Here is a 21,003-nt window from a genome sequence, read left to right on the forward strand (position 1 = left end):
ACGCGCCAGTCCATGTGACCGCTGCAGCCTGTGCTTGGCCTGTGATTGGCTGCAGCCGTCACTTACACTGAATCGTCATCCTGGGAGGCCGGACTGGAGACAGACCCAGGGAGTTCTCGGTAAGTATGAACTTATATATTTTTTTACAGATACATGTATATTGAGATCGGTAGTCACTGTCCCGGGTGCAGAAACAGTTACTGCCGATCGCTTAACTCTTTCAGCACCCTGGACAGTGACTATTTACTGACGTCTCCTAGCAACGCTCCCGTCATTACGGGAGCCCCATTGACTTCCTCAGTCTGGCTGTAGACCTAGAAATACATAGGTCCAGCCAGAATGAAGAAATGTCAAGTTAAAAAAGCAAGACGCATCCGCAGCACACATGACATGTGCATGACAGCTGCGGACTTCATTGCGGAACTTTGAATCTCCATTGAAGTCAATGGAGAAATTCCGCCATGAGTCCGCCACTGCTCCGCAACAGACAGAGCATGCTGCGGACACCAAATTCCGCTCCGCAGCCTATGCTCCGCAGCGGAATTGTACGCATCGTGTAAACGAACACTGCTAAATTAAAGTGAAAGTCAATGGAGAAACGGCTCCGCTGCGGATTAACGCTGCGGAGTGTCCGCAGCGGAATTTAAGTGAAATTCCGCTATGTGTGAACCCGCCCTTAGGCTGACATTTTCATGATGCGATCAAAATGTCTTTTTTTTTCAGCGAATTGTAGCCATTTTGATGCACATTTCACAAAATCACAGCAAAACTGCATGTATTTGGCATGATTTACCGCAACAAAATGCATGGCCTGTTGGGATTCTTTAAGGACACTGTGAAAAAAACTTGCAGAAAAGACATGCGGAAAGTGACCAGAGATGCGGAATAAAAATCCAGAGTAAGGGCCAGTTCACACATTGCGTAAATACTGTGGATTTTCCGCAACGGAATTTGTTGCGGAAAATCCGCAGCAAATACAGTGGCAGCAAAGTGGATGAGATTGAGCAAATCTCATCCACACGCTGTGGAACTGAGCAGAAAAAAACGCTCAGAAATTGACCATCCAGGAGGCCGGCCTGGATGACTTCAGAGGGCCAGCCTCCTGGGATGACTCTTCTCATGTGACCGCCGTTGCAGCCAATCACAGGCTGCAGTGGTCTCCTGAGATGAGACGTCATCCCAAGAGGCCGGCTTTAGTGCTGCAGTTTTTCACAGCGGACATTCCGGGTGGAAAACTGCACCACATTGGTGCGCATTTTTGCCCGAAATTCCCTGCGGCAGACAGGGCGGATGCGCTGTATGCTATTACGCAGTGTATCTGCTACGTGTGAACTCAGACTAAAAGTCATAAAATCATCGTTTTGTTGAAAAACTGCAGTAAATTCAACAGCAAGCAAAACAAAATTGATTTAGTGTGAATATGTATTGCGGTTATTCTTGCGTGTACTCTGCGAATGTTCCGCAAGGGAAAATCTGCAGGATATCAGTCCCGTATGGACATACTCTTAGGCTGCGTTCACACAGGGTGGACACGCTGTGTAAAGCGCACAGTATTTACGGTACGTGTGAACTTACCCTTACTTCAGAGACATAGTTTATTTAAAGGGACCAAAAACAAAACACTTCTGTGCTATGGAAAAGATAAGTTTAAACCGCTGAACGTGTAGGTGCGAAACGTTTAAGAGATGGATTGCCTTAGCTTGAAGTGACTTACTAAGTACCAAGGAGGAGGTTTGTATGTACAATATATTGATGCATTTCCTTTGTAAATATAATAACTTGTCACGAGCTGACAAATAGCTTGCGGTTCATATCTGAAATACAAAACCAGGGTAGCTAAAACTGAATAAACAATTCGAGGAGCCAAATAAAATCAATATAACAAAGTCTTCTAACCACATAAACATTACTAATTTAGATCAATCTAAATGCTACATGTAGGGATTTTGACATTCTAATAAAAATAGTCTTTTTTTCCTCTAGAGGTCCTCGAAGCAATCAATGTTAATAGAACACATAGACTTCCGAGGCTGATTACCATTGCTGAGTCTGACATCATGGAAGTCTGTCTGTTAGATATTGTGGGTCATGACTCCCATTATCCAAAGTAACATTATTAAATTTCAGTGAATTAAAAGACAAGCTCTCTTGACTTGGTATCAACCATGAAACATGCAGATAATGGAAACCCAATGTACAGATTAGGTATCATACATAGATCTATTAATGTGCTGACTTTGAACAAATGTCAACGGCATACTTTAAAGGGTTATTCCTGTCTTAGACATTTATGGCAGATCGATGACATATGTCATACATGTCTTATATTCCAAATATACCATATATATATACTAGTGTGTGTGTGTGTGTGTGTGTGTGTGTGTGTGTGTGTGTGTGTGTATGTATATATATATATATATATATATATATATACATATCATATATTGACGAGAACCCAAACTCTAGTGAGGTGGCGGCCTTATCAGGTAGGCTTAGATTTGGTAAACCCCATCTATCTGGGTTGGGATCTGCATCAATCAGATATTTATGGCATATTGTGGATATGTCATAAATGTCTAAGATGGGAAGACCCATTTAAGCCTCATCCTTGATTAAGCCCCACCCCTCAACCGTTTACCATCTGAAAATGGAAGAGATTCGCAGGAAATTAATCCGTGTTCTCTGCAGGTTTCTACAAGTCTGTTTATTTCAGGGACATGCCGAAGTTCCCGGCAAACACTGTGAGCAAGCTTGTCTCCTGTTTCGTTTCATCATTTATTTCCCAAATTTTCCAGACCGAACACAGTTCATCGAGCAGGACTCCTAGCGTGATAGTCGTCCATGATGCTGTTAGTCACTGCCTCCCCGCGGGAATACTAACCCGTACTGAAAACATTATTACAGTGTGGGACAGAAGTCCAACAGTGAGGCATCATCATGGATCCGCGGACCGTCGCTCTCACTCACCTCCCGATGGACGTGACCGCAGATTTCACTCACACCTCTGTTGGCCAGTAAAGGACTCGGAGGGGGGAGCAGAACTGTAGAGCCGGAGCAGCAGCATTGCGGGAGAAGGTCGAGATTCTGTGATTATGGTCTATAGAAAAAAAAATGCAAATGAGCTCATATCATATATTTATATACATCTACATGGAACTCTTCATCATCTTCAACGGTGAGGTTGGTAGAAAAAAACACATTCACTTGTTTATATTATATTTTTGTTGCAGATTTTATGTACAGAATTCACATCAAATCTACACTACATCACCCCCAGGCCCTTTATCCGAACATGGGTGTAGAAATAAAGTATTAACAGTGTTTGCGCTGTAAGAAAGAGAAAATCATAGAATTTATATGTACTTATTCGAAGAACAGAAAACCATCATCATCCAGTCATTCTGTTTTTTGAACTTTGCCCTCTATTGGAATTAGACATAACATATCCCGTCATTTATGCGGCTAATGGTCATAATATAAGGATAATACATATAATTTCTTACTGTACCTGTCGTCTTTCTCTGTTTTACTGTGATTTTAGACAGCTTAGACGTCAATACTATGTTTTATATAAATACAGGTTATCTTGTAAAAGCCTTTTCGGTGGTGTTTTTCCACTGCATTTAATTGCTCTTTTTGTTTTATTTTTTGCCTTAATACGTTGCAGCCAGATGTAAGATATGAAAAAGTCTATATACACAGACTCCAGTTTTTTTTTGCCTTTTTTGTGGCGTTTTTGGGGTCAGTGCCATTTTTATGAAGAACAATAATAACCTCAAGGTATGGTGTTTTGATTTGGCGTTCTTCTCCATTGGCTTTTCTATAGAACTTCAAAAACTCCAGTAAAAACGCATGTACAAAATGACTCTAAATATAAAACGCCACCAAAAACGTGTTCAAATAAATTTGAAAAATTTGTCTTTGAATGTGTGTATGTGCGGTCTTGCATCAGATTTAATAAATCCTTCATTGTTATTTCAATTCCATGACATTTCTAAAATCTGTTTCCGATCAGTAAATGGAAACATTATTTTCTGCATTCAAAACCCTCCTAATCATGTGATGATTTTAGACTGGAAAAAAACATTTAGGGTATGTTCACACAGGGCAGGTACGCTGCGTGGAAGTACACAACATATCCGCCCTGGTCCCCGCAGGGAATTCCAGACGAAAAACAGCACCACACTGTGGTGCAGTTTTTGGTCGGAATGTTCGTTGTGGAAAACTGTAAGTAAAACCAAAAGAAAATCTATAATTACACGTAGCCATGGCGATGGGTCCCTCTGACATCCTGCAGCCCGACCTCCTGTGATGACATTTCAGCTTGTGATTGGCTGCAGCAGTCACATGGGATGAAACGTCATCCCTGGAGGCCAGGCATGTCAAAGGGGTTGTCTTAAGATATGCCATAAATGTCCAATCAGCGCAGGTTTGACTGCTGTGACCACTGCTGATCACTAGAACAAAATATAGCGCCACTTCGAGCTGGTTTGGTCCGGCTTTCTCCGGAGGTGGCATGGTTGTGCCATCCTAGACAATGGCTCACTATTTGGCTATTCAGAAGAAGCCATTAAGAAGAAGAGGCACTGCCCTTGCTTAGTATTACTAATTATTCTAGCGGATATAACATTGGTGGCATTTCCTTGAAATATGTCTGTCCGGGGACGTCCTCTTAATATTTTGTTCTAATTTAGTACATTTTGTTGGTTCTCATTTTCCAGAAGTGTAAATAAGGTTTATTAAAATGTTCCATGGATATATTTTTTCACAAGTTTACAAAATTATTCAAGTTTTTATAGATTTTTCAATAAACATACACAATATTGAAGATTTCCCTCATTATATATCCCTGAGCATAAGTATTTCGTTCACTGTGGCCAGAAATGTCATTAGGAAAGTTCCAAAGAAGATGGTAGGGTTAGGAGTCCAATCTGCACTCCGTGTCCCATGGCATGGCATCAGCTAATTAAATTGTATTACCTCAAATAAATGTGCTAAACCTGACTGACAGCAAATGTTTCGAAGGCTTGATACATAACCTGCCAGCTGTTTCAAATGACATTTTTTCACGTGAACAAATCAGGATTGCAGATCATGTATTCCAGCTCAATTAAAAAAAGCGAAGTGTTACCGTAGATTATCAACCCAAAAATTATCAAATAAATTAGAATATGTTTAATTTTTATCTGTATTATTGTTTAGTAATAGAAAACAAGATAAATGAATGTGTGTGTGTGTGTGTGTGTGTATATATATATATATATATATATATATATATAGCAGACAAAAAATGGCGACAGCACCCTGCAACACTAATGCCACCTAAACCACTAAATATAAATAAATATGCACTAAAGCTAAATCTACTTACAAATAGGGAGGTTCTTAGTGCACATTTTGATCAAAAAGTGTTAGCCCACCTGCCACGACAAGGCGACCTCTGTAAGGTGGGTACCTACGCTGCACATACACCCAGAACTGGGACTAAGCCTACATATATACCTGGGGATGGTAGGATCCAGCATTGAACTGATTAAAATCACCCAGGGCAGAATGGGAGGAGTGCAAGAACAACAAGTGGAGGCAGTCACTAACCCCACATATATGGATCACATAAACAGAACAAAAAGTTGAACAGCACATTCCAACTAAATGATACAAAATGTATGCAGGTGCAAGAACACCTGTGACTGCAGAAATACAGCAGACAAAAAATGGCGACAGCACCCTGCAACACTAATGCCACCTAAACCACTAAATATAAATATATATATATGTAGGCTTAGTCCCAGTTCTGGGTGTATGTGCAGCGTAGGTTCCCACCTTACAGAGGTCGCCTTGTCGTGGCAGGTGGGCTAACACTTTTTGATCAAAATGTGCACTAAGAACCTCCCTATTTGTAAGTAGATTTAGCTTTAGTGCATATTTATTTATATTTAGTGGTTTAGGTGGCATTAGTGTTGCAGGGTGCTGTCGCCATTTTTTGTCTGCTGTATTTCTGCAGTCACAGGTGTTCTTGCACCTGCATACATTTTGTATCATTTAGTTGGAATGTGCTGTTCAACTTTTTGTTCTGTTTATGTGATCCATATATATATATATATATATATAAATATTCTAAATGAACAACAGTATCGAGACACCTATACATCACACCTACAGGAGACTTTATGACATCCCATTCCGAATCCATAGACATTCATTTGGAGTTGCTCTTTGGGAATTTGTGTCCATTCATCCAGAAAAACATTTGTGAGGTCAGACACTGATGTTGGAGGAGGGGGCCTGGCTCGCAATCTCCGTTCTAGTTCATCCTAAAGGTGTTGGATGGGGTTTACATTCTAGTGTTTATATTGTGTGAATATAATATAAAGTGATTAAATTGTAGGGAAAGAAGCAGCAATAAATTATTTTAAATATATTTTATTTGTATAATTTTTATGTGATCAATAATGTAAAAAAAAACTTACATAAACTTCGCAATTTCAGTTTTACTTCTCCAAATTATATTTCCAATTTTTATTTCTTAGTTTATTTATATGGTTTCGAAGCCTGAAGGCAAGTTAAATCTTAAACCTTGTATCAAAGCAAATTGTAAAATATTATTCATTTATATGGAAAAGTAATAAAAACTAGAGCAATTAATAATAAAAATGAAAATGCATATAAAAAGAATAATGTTACACTTTTTTGCATTAAATAATGAAATCACTAGGAGGTTAGAAATGTCAAAAACTAAAAGACAAAAAAATCTCAACATTTACTATTTGTAGCGGCCTTTACCCTTTGAATTGAATGGGGATAAACCGCAGCAAATTGACATGCTGCGGACTCAAAAAAACTCAATGCAGGTCAATTCATGCACGTTTTCTCTGCAAATTTTTGCCGCCGTGAGTAGATAAGATTTAATCAAATCTTATCCACTTTGCTACTACTGTAATACTCTCCGGATTTTCTGCAATTAAATCCATTGCGGAAAATATACATCTAATTCACTAAATGTAGCCGAATTAACCCCTTAACCCCTTAAGGACGCAGCCTAGTTTGGGCCTTAAGGCTCAGAGCCCATTTTTCAAATCTGACATATTTCACTTTATGTGGTAATAACGTCGGAATGCTTAAACCTATCCAAGCGATTCTGAGATTGTTTTCTCGTGACACTTTGGGCTTCATGTTCGTGGTAAAATTTGGTCGATATATTCAGTGTTTATTGGTGAAAAATTGCAAAATTTAGAGAAAATTTTGAAAAAATTGCATTTTTCAGAATTTAAATGCATCTGCTTGTAAAACAGACGGTTATACCACCCAAAATAGTTACTAGTTCACATTTCCCATATGTCTACTTTAGATTGGCATCGTTTTTTTAACATTCTTTTATTTTTCTTGGACGTTACAAGGCTTAGAACATAAACAGCAATTTCTCATATTTTTAAGAAAATTTCAAAAGCCTTTTTTTTAAGGTACCTCTTGAGTTCTGAAGTGGCTTTGAGGGGCCTATGTATTAGAAACCCCCATAAAACACCCCATTTTAAAAACTAGACCCCTCAAAGTATTCAAAACAGCATTTAGAAAGTTTTTTAACCCTTCAGGCATTTCACAGGAATTAAAGCAATGTGGAGGTGAAATTTGCAAATTTCATTTTTCTTGCTGAATTTCAATATTATTCCATTTTTTTCTGTAACACAGAAGATTTTACCAGAGAAATACTACTAAATATGTATTGTCCAGATTCTGCAGTTTTTAGAAATGTCCCACATGTGGCTCTAGTGCGCTCGTGGAATAAAACACAAGCCTCAGAAACAAAGGAGCACCTAGTGCATTTTGAGGCCTCTTTTTTATTAGAATATATTTTAGGCAGCATGCCAGGTTTGAAGAGGTGTTGAGGTATGAAAGCAATGGAAACCCACCAGAAGTGACCCCATTTTGGAAACTAGACCCCTCAAGGAATTCATTTATGGTTGTTGTTATCATTTTGACCACACCGTTTTTTCACAGCACCTATTTGAATTGGGCTGTGAATTAAAAAAATGATATTTTTTTCCATTAAGATGTAATTTTTGTTCAAAATTTCTTATTTTCACAAGGAATAAAACACCCCATTTTGTTGCCCAATTTGTCCTGAGTGCGGCAATACCCCATTTGTGGTGATAAACTGATGTTTGGGCCCATGGCAGGACTCAGAAGGAAAGGACCACCATTTGGCCTACTGGAGCTTTTCTTGTGCTAAGTCATGTATGCAGAAGCCCCTGAGGTACCAGTACAGTTAAAACCCCCGAGAAGTGACCCCATTTTAAAAACTACACCCCTTAAGACATTCATCTAGTGGTGTAGTGAGCATTTTGACCCCACAGTTATTGTGTAAAAGGTAATGCGCAGCAGATGGTGCAAAGTGAGATTTGCAATTTCCTATGCATATATGCCATTTCAGTGTCTGATATATTGTGCCCAGCATGTGCCACTGGAGACATACACCCCATAAATTGTAATGTGGGTTCTCCCGGGTACGGCAATACCCTACATGTGGCTGTTATTAGCTGCCTGGGCACACGACAGGGCTCAGAAGGGAAGGACCACCATTTAGCCTACTGGAGCTTTTCTGGTGCTAAGTCATGTAGGCAGAACCCCTGAGGTACCAGTACAGTTGAAACCCCCGAGAAGTGACCCCATTTTAAAAACTACACCCCTTAAGACATTCATCTAGTGGTGTAGTGAGCATTTTGACCCCACAGTTATTGTGTAAAAGGTAATGCGCAGCAGATGGTGCAAAGTGAGATTTGCAATTTCCTATGCATATATGCCATTTCAGTGTCTGATATATTGTGCCCAGCATGTGCCACTGGAGACATACACCCCATAAATTGTAATGTGGGTTCTCCCGGGTACGGCAATACCCTACATGTGGCTGTTATTAGCTGCCTGGGCACACGACAGGGCTCAGAAGGGAAGGACCACCATTTAGCCTACTGGAGCTTTTCTGGTGCTAAGTCATGTAGGCAGAACCCCTGAGGTACCAGTACAGTTGAAACCCCCGAGAAGTGACCCCATTTTAAAAACTACACCCCTTAAGACATTCATCTAGTGGTGTAGTGAGCATTTTGACCCCACAGTTATTGTGTAAAAGGTAATGCGCAGCAGATGGTGCAAAGTGAGATTTGCAATTTCCTATGCATATATGCCATTTCAGTGTCTGATATATTGTGCCCAGCATGTGCCACTGGAGACATACACCCCATAAATTGTAATGTGGGTTCTCCCGGGTACGGCAATACCCTACATGTGGCTGTTATTAGCTGCCTGGGCACACGACAGGGCTCAGAAGGGAAGGACCACCATTTAGCCTACTGGAGCTTTTCTGGTGCTAAGTCATGTAGGCAGAACCCCTGAGGTACCAGTACAGTTGAAACCCCCGAGAAGTGACCCCATTTTAAAAACTACACCCCTTAAGACATTCATCTAGTGGTGTAGTGAGCATTTTGACCCCACAGTTATTGTGTAAAAGGTAATGCGCAGCAGATGGTGCAAAGTGAGATTTGCAATTTCCTATGCATATATGCCATTTCAGTGTCTGATATATTGTGCCCAGCATGTGCCACTGGAGACATACACCCCATAAATTGTAATGTGGGTTCTCCCGGGTACGGCAATACCCTACATGTGGCTGTTATTAGCTGCCTGGGCACACGACAGGGCTCAGAAGGGAAGGACCACCATTTAGCCTACTGGAGCTTTTCTGGTGCTAAGTCATGTAGGCAGAACCCCTGAGGTACCAGTACAGTTGAAACCCCCGAGAAGTGACCCCATTTTAAAAACTACACCCCTTAAGACATTCATCTAGTGGTGTAGTGAGCATTTTGACCCCACAGTTATTGTGTAAAAGGTAATGCGCAGCAGATGGTGCAAAGTGAGATTTGCAATTTCCTATGCATATATGCCATTTCAGTGTCTGATATATTGTGCCCAGCATGTGCCACTGGAGACATACACCCCATAAATTGTAATGTGGGTTCTCCCGGGTACGGCAATACCCTACATGTGGCTGTTATTAGCTGCCTGGGCACACGACAGGGCTCAGAAGGGAAGGACCACCATTTAGCCTACTGGAGCTTTTCTGGTGCTAAGTCATGTAGGCAGAACCCCTGAGGTACCAGTACAGTTGAAACCCCCGAGAAGTGACCCCATTTTAAAAACTACACCCCTTAAGACATTCATCTAGTGGTGTAGTGAGCATTTTGACCCCACAGTTATTGTGTAAAAGGTAATGCGCAGCAGATGGTGCAAAGTGAGATTTGCAATTTCCTATGCATATATGCCATTTCAGTGTCTGATATATTGTGCCCAGCATGTGCCACTGGAGACATACACCCCATAAATTGTAATGTGGGTTCTCCCGGGTACGGCAATACCCTACATGTGGCTGTTATTAGCTGCCTGGGCACACGACAGGGCTCAGAAGGGAAGGACCACCATTTAGCCTACTGGAGCTTTTCTGGTGCTAAGTCATGTAGGCAGAACCCCTGAGGTACCAGTACAGTTGAAACCCCCGAGAAGTGACCCCATTTTAAAAACTACACCCCTTAAGACATTCATCTAGTGGTGTAGTGAGCATTTTGACCCCACAGTTATTGTGTAAAAGGTAATGCGCAGCAGATGGTGCAAAGTGAGATTTGCAATTTCCTATGCATATATGCCATTTCAGTGTCTGATATATTGTGCCCAGCATGTGCCACTGGAGACATACACCCCATAAATTGTAATGTGGGTTCTCCCGGGTACGGCAATACCCTACATGTGGCTGTTATTAGCTGCCTGGGCACACGACAGGGCTCAGAAGGGAAGGACCACCATTTAGCCTACTGGAGCTTTTCTGGTGCTAAGTCATGTAGGCAGAACCCCTGAGGTACCAGTACAGTTGAAACCCCCGAGAAGTGACCCCATTTTAAAAACTACACCCCTTAAGACATTCATCTAGTGGTGTAGTGAGCATTTTGACCCCACAGTTATTGTGTAAAAGGTAATGCGCAGCAGATGGTGCAAAGTGAGATTTGCAATTTCCTATGCATATATGCCATTTCAGTGTCTGATATATTGTGCCCAGCATGTGCCACTGGAGACATACACCCCATAAATTGTAATGTGGGTTCTCCCGGGTACGGCAATACCCTACATGTGGCTGTTATTAGCTGCCTGGGCACACGACAGGGCTCAGAAGGGAAGGACCACCATTTAGCCTACTGGAGCTTTTCTGGTGCTAAGTCATGTAGGCAGAACCCCTGAGGTACCAGTACAGTTGAAACCCCCGAGAAGTGACCCCATTTTAAAAACTACACCCCTTAAGACATTCATCTAGTGGTGTAGTGAGCATTTTGACCCCACAGTTATTGTGTAAAAGGTAATGCGCAGCAGATGGTGCAAAGTGAGATTTGCAATTTCCTATGCATATATGCCATTTCAGTGTCTGATATATTGTGCCCAGCATGTGCCACTGGAGACATACACCCCATAAATTGTAATGTGGGTTCTCCCGGGTACGGCAATACCCTACATGTGGCTGTTATTAGCTGCCTGGGCACACGACAGGGCTCAGAAGGGAAGGACCACCATTTAGCCTACTGGAGCTTTTCTGGTGCTAAGTCATGTAGGCAGAACCCCTGAGGTACCAGTACAGTTGAAACCCCCGAGAAGTGACCCCATTTTAAAAACTACACCCCTTAAGACATTCATCTAGTGGTGTAGTGAGCATTTTGACCCCACAGTTATTGTGTAAAAGGTAATGCGCAGCAGATGGTGCAAAGTGAGATTTGCAATTTCCTATGCATATATGCCATTTCAGTGTCTGATATATTGTGCCCAGCATGTGCCACTGGAGACATACACCCCATAAATTGTAATGTGGGTTCTCCCGGGTACGGCAATACCCTACATGTGGCTGTTATTAGCTGCCTGGGCACACGACAGGGCTCAGAAGGGAAGGACCACCATTTAGCCTACTGGAGCTTTTCTGGTGCTAAGTCATGTAGGCAGAACCCCTGAGGTACCAGTACAGTTGAAACCCCCGAGAAGTGACCCCATTTTAAAAACTACACCCCTTAAGACATTCATCTAGTGGTGTAGTGAGCATTTTGACCCCACAGTTATTGTGTAAAAGGTAATGCGCAGCAGATGGTGCAAAGTGAGATTTGCAATTTCCTATGCATATATGCCATTTCAGTGTCTGATATATTGTGCCCAGCATGTGCCACTGGAGACATACACCCCATAAATTGTAATGTGGGTTCTCCCGGGTACGGCAATACCCTACATGTGGCTGTTATTAGCTGCCTGGGCACACGACAGGGCTCAGAAGGGAAGGACCACCATTTAGCCTACTGGAGCTTTTCTGGTGCTAAGTCATGTAGGCAGAACCCCTGAGGTACCAGTACAGTTGAAACCCCCGAGAAGTGACCCCATTTTAAAAACTACACCCCTTAAGACATTCATCTAGTGGTGTAGTGAGCATTTTGACCCCACAGTTATTGTGTAAAAGGTAATGCGCAGCAGATGGTGCAAAGTGAGATTTGCAATTTCCTATGCATATATGCCATTTCAGTGTCTGATATATTGTGCCCAGCATGTGCCACTGGAGACATACACCCCATAAATTGTAATGTGGGTTCTCCCGGGTACGGCAATACCCTACATGTGGCTGTTATTAGCTGCCTGGGCACACGACAGGGCTCAGAAGGGAAGGACCACCATTTAGCCTACTGGAGCTTTTCTGGTGCTAAGTCATGTAGGCAGAACCCCTGAGGTACCAGTACAGTTGAAACCCCCGAGAAGTGACCCCATTTTAAAAACTACACCCCTTAAGACATTCATCTAGTGGTGTAGTGAGCATTTTGACCCCACAGTTATTGTGTAAAAGGTAATGCGCAGCAGATGGTGCAAAGTGAGATTTGCAATTTCCTATGCATATATGCCATTTCAGTGTCTGATATATTGTGCCCAGCATGTGCCACTGGAGACATACACCCCATAAATTGTAATGTGGGTTCTCCCGGGTACGGCAATACCCTACATGTGGCTGTTATTAGCTGCCTGGGCACACGACAGGGCTCAGAAGGGAAGGACCACCATTTAGCCTACTGGAGCTTTTCTGGTGCTAAGTCATGTAGGCAGAACCCCTGAGGTACCAGTACAGTTGAAACCCCCGAGAAGTGACCCCATTTTAAAAACTACACCCCTTAAGACATTCATCTAGTGGTGTAGTGAGCATTTTGACCCCACAGTTATTGTGTAAAAGGTAATGCGCAGCAGATGGTGCAAAGTGAGATTTGCAATTTCCTATGCATATATGCCATTTCAGTGTCTGATATATTGTGCCCAGCATGTGCCACTGGAGACATACACCCCATAAATTGTAATGTGGGTTCTCCCGGGTACGGCAATACCCTACATGTGGCTGTTATTAGCTGCCTGGGCACACGACAGGGCTCAGAAGGGAAGGACCACCATTTAGCCTACTGGAGCTTTTCTGGTGCTAAGTCATGTAGGCAGAACCCCTGAGGTACCAGTACAGTTGAAACCCCCGAGAAGTGACCCCATTTTAAAAACTACACCCCTTAAGACATTCATCTAGTGGTGTAGTGAGCATTTTGACCCCACAGTTATTGTGTAAAAGGTAATGCGCAGCAGATGGTGCAAAGTGAGATTTGCAATTTCCTATGCATATATGCCATTTCAGTGTCTGATATATTGTGCCCAGCATGTGCCACTGGAGACATACACCCCATAAATTGTAATGTGGGTTCTCCCGGGTACGGCAATACCCTACATGTGGCTGTTATTAGCTGCCTGGGCACACGACAGGGCTCAGAAGGGAAGGACCACCATTTAGCCTACTGGAGCTTTTCTGGTGCTAAGTCATGTAGGCAGAACCCCTGAGGTACCAGTACAGTTGAAACCCCCGAGAAGTGACCCCATTTTAAAAACTACACCCCTTAAGACATTCATCTAGTGGTGTAGTGAGCATTTTGACCCCACAGTTATTGTGTAAAAGGTAATGCGCAGCAGATGGTGCAAAGTGAGATTTGCAATTTCCTATGCATATATGCCATTTCAGTGTCTGATATATTGTGCCCAGCATGTGCCACTGGAGACATACACCCCATAAATTGTAATGTGGGTTCTCCCGGGTACGGCAATACCCTACATGTGGCTGTTATTAGCTGCCTGGGCACACGACAGGGCTCAAAAGGGAAAGATGAGGGGGATAAGCTGTGCGGAGTGCATCAGGGTAAATTAAAAATCAAGGGATGTATGGTAAATTTTAAAACAATCTTTCATACAGAGCCCTGGTTTTTCGGGACACGTGTCGCATTGGTATGTTGTGTCCTTCCTTATCCCCCTCTTATAGCACACTTTGCACCTCTTTTGACTTTTTCCCTTCTTGCCAGTTTGGGGAACTTCTCCTGGAAAGTGTTGCCCTGGTACGATGCGTGTGGCCTCGCTTCCAGAAGTACTGGGTGCCCCTCCTTCCTGGTCGCCAAAAATTAGGTTCTTTATAACCACCTCTTGAAATTCCAGGAAAGTTCCCCTCTGGCCTGCACATCGACGTAGCACGTACGCATTGTACAATGCCATCTGTATGATGTGCACGGCCAGCTTCTTATACCACACCCTCGATTTCCGCGTAGCGCTGTAGGGCTTCAGGACTTGATCTGACAAGTCCACCCCTCCCATGTACCTATTGTAGTCCAGGATGCAATCTGGTTTGGGGGTCTCTGTACTGGTACCTCGTACAGGTACATGGGTACTGGTGTGGCCATGTATTGTTGTCAATACAAGGACATCTCTCTTGTCCTTGTACTTGACACACAATATGTTGCTACTAGAATGTGCCCTGCTCTCACCCCTTCTGAGTGTTTGCCCAAGCAGTGTTTTAGGGAGGCCTCTAAGATTTTTTCTAGCAGTGCCGCATGCCGCAGTCCTTCTGGAAGCGAGGCACTTGAAGAGCGGGACGCTGGTATAAAAATTATCCAGGTAGAGGTGGTAACCCTGGTCCAGCAGTGGGTGCACCAAATCCCACACAATTTTTGCGTTAATTCCCAGTAAGGGGGGGCATTCTGGGGGCTGAATACTGCTGTCCTTCCCTTCATATATCCTGAATTTATATGTATACCCTGATGCACTCTCGCACAGCTTATACAACTTCACGCCATACCTTGCCCTCTTACTTGGCAGGTATTGGCGGAATTGAAGCCTCCCTTTAAAATGTACCAGGGACTCATCAATGGAAATACACTTCTCGGGGGTGTATGCTTGGGCAAACCGGGCACTGAAATGGTCTAATAGGGGTCTCAGTTTATATAAACGGTCAAAACTGGGGTCATCTCGGGGTGGGCACTGCTCATTATCGGCATAATGTAGGAAGCGAAGTATTGCCTCATAACGCATCCTGGACATGGCCATACGGTACATCGGGGTGTGGTATAGGATGTCCGTGCTCCAGTAGGTCCTAATGGATGGCTTTTTTAGAAGCCCCATGTTCAAGAGCAGTCCCCAGAACTTGCCCAACTCTGCTGCGTTTACAGGAGTCCACCTCTGGGATTGGGCATAAAATGAGTTGGGGTTCTTGGTGATATACTGTTGGGCATATAAATTAGTCTGGGTGACCATTAGCTCTATAAAGTTATCAGTGAAGAAGAACTTGAAAAAGTCCATCTCACTGAACCCTGCCGTGTTAAATTTGATGCCTGGGCTGCCCGTGTACTCAGGGATTTGGGGTTCATAATGGTCTGGTGTGGGTGTCCAAATGGGGTCACTTCGCTCAGGGGTATCACTTGTTGTGGGGTCACTTCTCTCAGGGATTTCTACTATGGTGGTGGTCCTGGGGCGTCTCCTAGGGGGTCCCTCCTCTTCATCGCTGGATGAGGAGGTAGACAAATAAAATACTGTATCGCCATCCGACGAGTCTGTGTCGGAGGCCAGAAATGCATACGCCTCTTCAGCAGTAAATGTCCGTTGGGACATGCTTGTTGTGCGAAGACAAAATTTATATACTGCAAAAAAATAAATCCCTAACTGGGAGCAATAGGATAGCACAACTAGCACAAATGTGTGTTTTGTTTTTAGAGAGCAAGTGGACTTCCCTGACACTAAAGCTAACTAGGGCGAGGGTTCCTAACACTAAACCTAACTAAATTTTATGTGGACTTCCCTAACGCTAAACCTAACTACGGCGACGATTCCCTGACACTAAACCTATCTAGATTATTTCAAGCTTCCCTGACACTAAACCTAACTACGGTGACGGGTGCCTGACACTAAACCTATCTAATTATTCCGAGCTTCCCTGACGCTAAACCTAACTACGGTGATGGATCCCTAACGCTAAGCCTATCTACGGTGACCGATTCCTGACGCTAAATTCCCTGACACTATACCTAACTACGCTTTTTGACGGTTCCCTGACACTAACTAACCCTAATACTAAACTAACCAGTTAAATTTTCAAAATTGGCTAAACTAACTATTTTTTTTTGTTTCTTTTTTTTCTTTTTATATTTTTTTTTTTGTTTTATGTTTTATATAGAAAAAAATGAAAAAAAAATCCCCAGGGACCAAGAAATGTGGTCCTGAAGACTGAAAAGTGGTCAGTGATAGGAGATCACTGACCAAAAAACGTGGGTAGAACTCAAAGAGGAAGGGAACAGGAGTGGGTAGTGGATGGGGTGGTGGGAAGCAAAAAAAACGTTGTTTTAGAAACTTTTTTTCACTTTTTTTCACTTCTTTTCTCTCTGACTCTCTGCTCACAACCGATCTCAACGCCTCGCTAACTCCAACAGGGCGTTCAGGGCGGTTGCAGCAGGATGTGAGGTCAGAGAGAGGAAGTGACGAGAATGATCGCTGCTATTGGCTAGTTACTCACTGACTAGCCAATAGCGGCGATCGGCGAGGCGGGACCATAGTAAATGGTCCCGGCCCATTATGCTGTGATAGCATGCTGTCAGAAACAGCAGCTATCACAGCTCAGGAACGCCGGGCTCGAGCACTGCTGTGCTGAATGAGACCGATCGCTGCTATTGGCTAGTTACTCACTGACTAGCCAATAGCGGCGATCGGCGAGGCGGGACCATAGTAAATGGTCCCGTCCCATTATGCCGTGATAGCCTGCTGTCAGAAACAGCAGCTATCACAGCGCATGAACGCGCCGGGCGCGCGCACCGCTGTTCTAACTGCAAGACGTACTATTACGGCATGGAGCGCGAACGATAGAGCTGCCATGACGTAATAGTACGTCAAGGAGCGGGAAGGGGCTAATACTAAACTAACCAGTTAAATTTTCAAAATTGGCTAAACTAACTATTTTTTTTTGTTTCTTTTTTTTCTTTTTATATTTTTTTTTTTGTTTTATGTTTTATATAGAAAAAAATGAAAAAAAAATCCCCAGGGACCAAGAAATGTGGTCCTGAAGACTGAAAAGTGGTCAGTGATAGGAGATCACTGACCAAAAAACGTGGGTAGAACTCAAAGAGGAAGGGAACAGGAGTGGGTAGTGGATGGGGTGGTGGGAAGCAAAAAAAACGTTGTTTTAGAAACTTTTTTTCACTTTTTTTCACTTCTTTTCTCTCTGACTCTCTGCTCACAACCGATCTCAACGCCTCGCTAACTCCAACAGGGCGTTCAGGGCGGTTGCAGCAGGATGTGAGGTCAGAGAGAGGAAGTGACGAGAATGATCGCTGCTATTGGCTAGTTACTCACTGACTAGCCAATAGCGGCGATCGGCGAGGCGGGACCATAGTAAATGGTCCCGGCCCATTATGCTGTGATAGCATGCTGTCAGAAACAGCAGCTATCACAGCTCAGGAACGCCGGGCTCGAGCACTGCTGTGCTGAATGAGACCGATCGCTGCTATTGGCTAGTTACTCACTGACTAGCCAATAGCGGCGATCGGCGAGGCGGGACCATAGTAAATGGTCCCGTCCCATTATGCCGTGATAGCCTGCTGTCAGAAACAGCAGCTATCACAGCGCATGAACGCGCCGGGCGCGCGCACCGCTGTTCTAACTGCAAGACGTACTATTACGGCATGGAGCGCGAACGATAGAGCTGCCATGACGTAATAGTACGTCAAGGAGCGGGAAGGGGTTAATGACCGGGCCATTTTGCACGCTAATGACCAAGGATTATTTTTTGTTTTTTCACGGTCGCATTCCAAGAGTCGTAACTTTTTTTTTATTCCGTCGACATAGCCGTATAAGGGCTTGTTTTTTGCGGGACGAGTTGTATTTTGTAATTGTACCATTTTTAGATGCTTATAACATATTGATTAACTTTTATTAACTTTATTTTCGGAGAGAATTGAAAATAAGCAGCTATTCCAGCATTAATTTTCACGTTATAAATTTACGCCGTTTACTATGCAGTGTAAATAACATGTTACCTTTATTCTATGGGTCGGCACAATTACGGAGATACCAAATATGTAGAGGTTTTCATATGTTTTTCCTACGTTTGCACAATAAAAACCCTTTTAGAAAAAAATTACTTGTTTTTCCATCGCCGCGTTCCAAGAGCCGTAACGTTTTTATTTTTCCGTCGATGTGGTCATATGTGGGCTTGATTTTTGCGGGACAATGTGTAGTTTTCATTAGTACTATTTTGGGGTACATAGGACTTATAGATTAACTTTTATTTTATTTTTTATGGGGGGAATGGGAGAAAAGAGAGAATTTTGCCATTGTTTTTTGCGTTTTCTTTGGACGCCGTTCATTCGGCGGTTTAATTAATGTGTTAATTTTATTGTTCAAGTTGTTACGATCGCGGGGATACCATATATGTGTATGTGTGATTTGTTTTGACAGTTTTACTAAATAAAACCACTTTTTGGGCCAAAAAAGTAGTTTTATTTGACGTTGACTGTCATTTTTTTTTTTTTTTTTCACAAACTTTATTTAACTGATTGTCATTTTTTTTAAAAGTCCCATCAGGACACTTCACTATGCGATGTGCTGATCGCATATATAATGCTTTGGTATACTTAGTATACCGAAGCATTATTGCCTGTCAGTGTAAAACTGACAGGCAACCTATTAGGTCATGCCTCCGGCATCGCCTAACAGGCAGATGCTGAAGACAGACCTGGGGGTCTTTGTTAGACCGCCGGCTGTCATGGAAACCCGACGGCGACCCGCGATTTGTTTGCGGGGGCGCCGATCGGGTGACAGAGGGAGCTCCCTCCCTCTGTCAAACACATTAGATGCCGCTGTCACTATTGACAGCGGCATTTAATGGGTTAAACTGCCGGAATCGGAGCGCGCTTCGATTCCGGCAGTTGCAGCAGGAGCCAGACTGTGTATAACAGCCGTGCTCCTGCCGCTGATCGCGTGGGTGCAGTGTCAGTACCCGCGCCATCACAGGACGGATATATCCGTCCTCCTGCGCGAACTAGCAGCTGCTGAGGACGGATATATCCGTCCTTCGGCGTTAAGGAGTTAAAACAATTTTGCAAAGAGTGGGTCAAACATCCTCCACAGCGGTGTAAAAGGCTTATTGTAAATTATTGCAAACGTTTGATTGTAGTTCTTATTGCCAAGGGTGGCACAACCAGTTATTAGGTGTAGGGGGTAATTACTTTTTCACATGGGTGGTATAGATTTTGAATAAGCTGCTCTTTTTTTCAGCAGCGGCGATTCTGGCCCAAAACTGCACCACAATTTGGTGCTGTCTTTCGGAACAGAATTCCCTGCGGGTTCTACGTGGTATGCAGCGTATCCGACCTGTGTGAACACACTTTCAAAGTAGCGTTTTCTGTTTACTGGTGTTGTCTTTATCTTATATTGAAATTAGTTGGATGATCTGGAACATTTAAATGTGACAAATTAGCAAAAATAGAAGAATTGGGTGAGGTGCAAATCCTTTTTTTACATCACTTTAACTCATAATTTCTTTGAAGAGTACGGAAGAGCCCTGAGACCTTCTAAAAAAAACAACACAATTCTGAGATATAAAGTTAATACTCTTTTAATCTCTTCCTAATACCTGTGTGTATATATATATATATATATATATATATATATATGTATATATATATAAAATATATATACAGGGTGGGCCATTTATATGGATACACCTAAATAAAATGGGAATGGTTGGTGATATTAACTTCTTGTTTGTGGCACATTAGTATATGGGAGGAGGGAAACTTTTCAAGCTGGGTGTTGACCATGGCGGCCATTTTGAAGTCGGACATTTTGTATCCAACTTTAGTTTTTTCAATGGGAAGAGGGTCATGTGACACATCAAACTTATCGATAATTTCACAAGAAAAACAATGGTGTGCTTGGTTTTAACATTACTTTATTCTTTCATGAGTTATTTATGTCATTATGGGTGTCAGGTCCGAGCATTCCTAGATGAACAGTTTCCTGGAAAGTGGATTGGTCGTTGTGGGCCAGTTGAATGGCTCCCTAGGTCTCCCAATCTGACCCCATTAGACTTTTATCTTTGGGGTCATCTGAAGGCAATTGTCTATGCTGTGAAGATACGAGATGTGCAGCAACTGAAACTATGGATACTGGAAGCCTGTGCTAGCATTTCTTCTGTGGTGTTGCTATCAGTGTGTGAAGAGTGGGAGAAGAGGGTTGCGTTGACAATCCAAAACAATGGGCAGCACTTTGAACACATTTTATAAGTGGTCAGAAACTTGTAAATAACTCATGAAAGAATAAAGTAACGTTAAAACTAAGCACACTTTTGTTTTTCTTGTGAAATTCTCGATAAGTTTGATGTGTCACATGACCATCTTCCCATTAAAAAAACTAAAGTTGGATACAAAATGGCTGACTTCAAAATGGCCGCCATGGTCAACACCCAGCTTGAAAAGTTCCCCCCTCCCATATACTAATGTGCCACAAACAGGAAGTTAATATCACCAACCATTCCCATTTTATTTAGGTGTATCCATATAAATGGCCCACCCTGTATATACATACATACGTATAACCTCACACATGAGCTGATCC

The 21,003-nt window shown here is 42.8% G+C and overlaps 1 long non-coding RNA gene across 1 annotated transcript in view; it reads left to right on the top strand.

The window, feature by feature from the left end:
* The window catches only part of LOC142665574 (uncharacterized), a 63,279-nt gene that overhangs the window by 28,500 nt on the left and 13,776 nt on the right, over positions 1–21,003 (top strand). The window lies entirely within an intron of this gene.

The sequence above is a fragment of the Rhinoderma darwinii genome, chromosome 13 (assembly GCF_050947455.1).
Source record: "Rhinoderma darwinii isolate aRhiDar2 chromosome 13, aRhiDar2.hap1, whole genome shotgun sequence".
NCBI classification, from domain to species: domain Eukaryota; kingdom Metazoa; phylum Chordata; class Amphibia; order Anura; family Rhinodermatidae; genus Rhinoderma; species Rhinoderma darwinii.